We start from the raw sequence: 6,177 nt of genomic DNA on the forward strand, positions 1-6,177 counted from the left end.
ACAGAATAAAGGAAGCTTCAAAGCAGTATCTGATGGCAGCTTGAAATAGTCCTCACCAAAAATTGGTCAGGCTTCTTGAAAAAATAAGGGTTGTATCCATCTGGACAAGGGATTTATCATTCCCTTGACCCCATAGCATCCTTAATCCTCATCAGAAACTGCTTTACACAAGGGTGTCAGCAGCCCCCCATAGGTAAGGAATAACCAAGTAAATCCCTCATGGTATATCATTGCAACCCTTGACTGTGATCAATCGTCCCTAACTAATTTTTAAAAGAAGTTGATCACTCTTAGACATGTCTTCAAAAGTGTCCAACCTACCACCATTCTGATCAAAAACACTCTGATGGTGTTACTCTTTCTCTTGTTGGCAACCATGGAGTAAAAGAAAGTACCCTGATCCCCCTCCTTAATCCAATTGACCATAGCCTTCTACTTATAGAAAAGCATTTAGCTTCCTCAAGGTTCTCAGCTCTTTTCATCTTCACATTCCACTAGCGCAAATACCAACAGTATCAGAATCCAAGTTTGCCAACTGGATTTTTAACAACTCCTCTCGTTTTGTTAACCCGTCCCGAATGTCATGAAATGTGTTTATTAAGTTCTTTAAGACAACATTTCAGTCTTAAGCTTTAAGAAAAAGACTGGGCTGGATTACCTTCCGTTGGGGCATGCTAAGGCTCTTCCACGATTGACAAAAACCAAGGGTGTAAGGCCCAAAATTGAAAATTTTGAAGGGCTTTGGCCTAGCAGCAGGAATTCAACCTCTGAATATACAAAGATCCAAACCAGCCAGAGTTGGTAAGGACTCGATCAAGTTTGCGGGACAGGAAGCTGTCATGTTGCTTGTTAGACCATGTGAACAAGGGGCCTATAAATGGGTACTGCTATTATTTTTAAAAAATATAAATTTGTTTTATGGGGATGTTAAAGTAATTTTGATTTGTTGTAAACTTTTTATATTATTTTTATTATTTAACTTTTTTTATGAACTAAACTACCTTAATTGGTAATAGAATTATTATTATTTTTAGAGGTCCGAGCATAATATTTGTAATAATATTTGAGTGTTTACTATTAAATGATTGAGAATCTTTAAAAAAATAATATTTTATCAAACACAATCAGTTTACCACTCCATTTACAATTATTATTAAATAATTATATATATATATATATATATATATATATATATATGTTAATATATTTTATCATATCATGCATATAATAAATGTGACTAAATCTAATGAATAATGTTATTTTAATATTTGGAAAACAATAAGTGACATCACGTAATTAACTATTGCAATGAGTATGTTAAAATATACGCTCCTATTAATTTTGTGAAAAGACCTCCGAGTGATTAATGTCGATGATTAGTAAGTTATTATCCGATAATATTTATCACAATATTTTTAATTATTGAGAACATTTATAAATTTTGTAAAAACGATTATTCAAATGAATTAGAAATATTTTTAATTATTGAGAACATTTATAAATTTTGTAAAAACGATTATTCAAATGAATTAGAATATATTAAAAGTTAAGCTTAATTGATTAATGCATCCATCTTTAAAGATGACATCCGAGAAATTTGAGGTTTATAAATCCGAACATCAATAACTTGTTTCTTTAAGGATGGCATGATTTTACATTAAAACATACAAAATAACATGAGCAAAGGCATTTGGATGCACCTTATTTACATTGATATTTTTTCATCACAGCAACGCTTTGCATCCCCCAAGTTAATGTAAAAGGCAGTATGCAAAGTCACATTAGATTCCGTCAATATAACTGAACTATACATATCTGATTCGATTTCCGGTCCCATCGAAAGAAACGGATTTGTGTCATCGCGGGATCAGTAACACTGTTTAAGAAGAAGAAGAAACCTCTTGGCCCGTTTTCTTCGGGGGCTTTCGGGGTTTCTCCCACGTCATCTCTTGCAGCCATCAATGAACTCGTGCCGGGAGATTCTGGTGGCAATACGACATTCTCCGAAGCTGTTCTCTTAGGAGGGATCACCGGCTCTGGTGGTGAAATGATTGAGAGGAAGTGTAATAGCATCTCTATGATTTGGCTGAAATTCGGGCGAGCATTCGGATCCTCTTGCCAACATGAAGTTACGATCGATGCCAAATCTCCGGGAAGGTCATCGGCACTGGGTCTAATGTTCTGAAACAACATAGTTAAACTCAGAATTCCACACTTGCATTCGAAGAAACAAAATTGTATACATTTTTTTACAGGTTTCAAGATGCATGCTGCCATGAGATTTCGAGCAACTGTATCGTGACCATAGGAAATCACAGTCGGACCAATAGCCTCACGTTTCAAACGTGTAGACGAATCGAGATTCAACAGTGCTCTTAGGTCATTTCTCATTCATGATATACTAGTAATTCGGTGTCTTTCGTGGTACATAGAATCCTACAAAAGTGGTAGGAGGGTGATATTGCAGATTATTTGACAAGTTTAGCGTCGGGTGAGCTTTTCAAAGGCAGACTAACGAGCACATACTCGAGAAATCATCACAACGATAAGTGGTACTATAAAACAAGGCTCCAATTCATTACCTTGAAAGCGGCTGCATATGCTGCTTGTAAATTCGACATGCCTTCGAACGGCAACTTGTTATGGATAAGTTCCCACAACACAATAGCAAAGCTGTAGCTATCCACCTTATGATTGTAATGTTTTTTCTCTCCTTGCCTTAACGTGACAGTGCTATAAGGCTGTTAGCATACGTAAACGAGTCAGCATCTCAAACCCTAAAATGAAAACTGAAATTTATAGGGAAAAATATCGGTTGAGTTCCGAATAATTCAGCACATTACCTCAGGAGCCATCCATCGGTAAGTCCCGGTTTCAGCAGTCATCATTTCTGTTAATGACTCTTTCTTCCCTGGCTAACCCGAAATCCGCTAGTTTAACTGTTTTATGGTCTTCAGTCAAGATTAAGTTCTCTGCAAAAGGGGATAATTTATGAGGATCAAAGTCAATTTAACCAGGCAATATTCCTTGGATAAGAAATCATTATAAAATAATTACGGCTGGGTTGGTCTTAGTTACACCGAGACTTGAAATACAGTATAAAACCATGTATCTGGCAAGTAGGAGCACAAAATTTGACCCAAAAAAACTAGGATCGTATTTATGCCACTATAGTTTTAACCAAGCGAAACAATCCGATAAAAATCATTTTTGAATAAAAACTAGGATATTAATAAGCAATTATAACTGGACTATGTAAGGCGTCAAATCCCGTATCCCGAAGGTTAAGTCGTATTCTAATAAAGGAAATATCATATTCAAATAACCAGTGTGCTAATCAATGGAAGCAGGACCCGGTCCAATGGAGGGTTGGCAGGGGCCTAGGCCCCCTTAGCTCCTTAAAGCTCTCTTAATTTCTAAGAATTGTCCAATTCGACCTCCCGGAAATTTATAATTTGACTCTGTTTTATCCGGTACTATATAATTTTATGTTTGCCCTGCCCGGAATCACACCCTCAGCTGCGGTTCAATAAACATGGAACATTGACACATTGGTGCTAAATTCATTATGTCGGATAACACGCTTCCTACCCGTCAAACAATCCGAAAGCAAAGAGAGTAAATATCTTGCAGCACGGTATCGATTAATTCCATTTACCGTTTCACGAGTCAGATACAGTAATACAACAATTTCTCGAAATTGCAACTCAATTCATTTATAAGCACACCAAGAACGGTTATAGTCACCAGGTTTCAGGTCCCGATGAATGATCCCGTGAGAGTGTAAGCATTCCATCGCACGAGCTATATCAAGTGCGAACCCGATCGCCACTCGCATGTCCAAGCACTTTGGACGCATATTTAGAAGATATCTACGCAATGTCCCGCCGAGTAGAAGCTCGGTTACAATCACCATGATAGGTTCCTTGCAAGCTCCAATAAACTGCAACACAAATAAAAACTAGAATCTAAAACCTTCATGATTTGCAGATGATAATTCACAGGCACACTACAATGAACATAACAAATTCGAGTATTCAACGACAATAAATCGATGGAATCGTATTAATGGATCAAATAACCTTCACTAGATTTTTATGTTTAACTCTGGATAACATAGCAACTTCCCTTGCAAACCTCCCTTCTCTCCTTGCAATCTCTTCAGGAGTTTCCCCTCTTCTAACAACTTTAACGGCAACAGTCTGTTTTTTATATGCATTCAAAATGGATTAAAATATTAGACACTTACTCAAATTATCAATGAAATTTACACCCAAAACATTTCAAATTCTGTATTTTAGTCCAAAATTAGTATTGAATTGAATTAATTAGAATTCAAAGGGGGGAAATTTGACTTACTTTCCCTCGTATACTTTAGCATGATCACCTTCTCCAATCTTAGGACCAACAAGAAGCTGCTGAGGATCAATCAACCACTTAGAATCTATACTCAAATCTTGAGTTGCAAAAACCCATTTCCATCCCATCTTTCTCAAAACAGAAATCAAGAACAACCATCTACTGGAAATCCCACATTTGAAGAAAAATTATAGTAAAAAAGAAAAACAAAGTCTGAGTTCTTTTTAAATTTATTTCCCAGTTTTAAAACAATAAACCATCACCCAAAATCATGGGTTATAGATCCAAAAAACCATCAAGAACTGCCCTTTAATGGGAAGCAACGAATAGAGCCACACATGTTATCCCACCAGCAAAAGAAATAATTTTCAAAGAAAAAAAAAGATAAATTCTGCAATGAAGCAATGAAGCAACAAGCAAGCTCTGACACAAGGAAAAATTAAAAAAGGATGAAAGTTTTTTGCATTGGAAAGTGAGCTTGGTAAGAAAGAAAATGAAAGAGTTTGGAATTTTTTTTATAAAGGGACAGGAAGAAGCATTAATTGGGAGGGGGGGGGGGGATTGGTTTGCTACTGAAATATGGTGGATGGAAACTGGTTAGTGGTTATTCAGATTCAGAAAGATAGTTGTTTCCCACACGGTATTTTGTAATGGAAAGATTTTCCTTTTATAACCAAGTTAGTAGACACAATTAATGCTAAGAATTTATCGAGTGGGATTGAATAAAAAATTCAAATTTATTAAGTCAAAATTTATTGAGTCGGGTTGAATAAAAATATTCAAACTAATTGAGTTAATGAGTTATATTTTAAAATTTAAGTTTTATTTGATTTTTTTAGTCGAATTATTTAAATTTTTGTTTAAATTTAATAGTAAAAATTTATAATGTCATTGTACTATTTAATTTAAATTTAAATGAATTTCTATAATCATATATACTACACGCAAGAATGAATCAAGGGGTATTTGGTGCAATTACACTCAAAAAAGTTTCTGCGGGAAAAAATTAATAAATAATTGAATAAAATTAATGTTTTTAATAATAAGTTATGTCACTCGGTGAATATACTTATTATTTGGTATAAAATTATATCAATTCAATTATGTCTATTAACTTTTCAACAAATATCTTCATCAAAATGTCATAACCTTTTGATTAATTTCCTTTCCTCTATAAATAGGTTAGTTAAGGCTCAATCTTAGAAACAATTCCAAACATTAGAATAGGAAAACTCTTAGAAATTTCTTTCAAATTTGTTCTTTCCGGTGATAAAGAAATGTAAGATTGTGTTCGACTGATCACTACAGTTATACTTACTTTTGTGATCGTTTGTTGTTGTATCTTGGGAGACCGACGTCTAATGTTTCTCAAAACACCAAGGAGATGACGAATATGTCTTAAGGAAACTGTTCATTCATGCCTCAACAAAAATCCTTCTTCGGTTTATCTTACTCTACTCATCTGATTCAATGTCTAAATATGAGTAAACCAATTTATTGCCTCTACTTTAAGTTTTATTTATTTTGTTTCGTTTGATTATATAATAATATTTATTATTATTATTTTATTTCGGATTAACCAATTTTTCTAACAATCTTAAGACATATTCCTTTTATTTTTGATCCGAGACATAATCATTTTTTTAAGTTCAATCCTAGCAACATACGAAGGATAATCGAAGCTATAAAAGCAAGTTGGAACTTATGGTGCACGTTAAGGTGAAACCAAACATAAACCATATTTGATAAAGAAACATTCAAATATTGAATTTCAAAGGATCAATGATCGAACAAGTTTGGTTGCACACCAAGCCTCGT

At 34.4% G+C, this 6,177-nt stretch overlaps 1 pseudogene; it reads right to left on the reverse strand.

Moving 5' to 3' along the window:
- Nucleotides 1-1,678: 1,678 nt before the first annotated feature.
- Nucleotides 1,679-4,502, reverse strand: LOC120136553 (annotated as a pseudogene).
- Nucleotides 4,503-6,177: the final 1,675 nt, after the last annotated feature.

Source organism: Hibiscus syriacus, unplaced genomic scaffold, assembly GCF_006381635.1.
Source record: "Hibiscus syriacus cultivar Baekdansim isolate YM2019G1 unplaced genomic scaffold, ASM638163v2 tig00110633_pilon, whole genome shotgun sequence".
NCBI lineage: Eukaryota > Viridiplantae > Streptophyta > Magnoliopsida > Malvales > Malvaceae > Hibiscus > Hibiscus syriacus.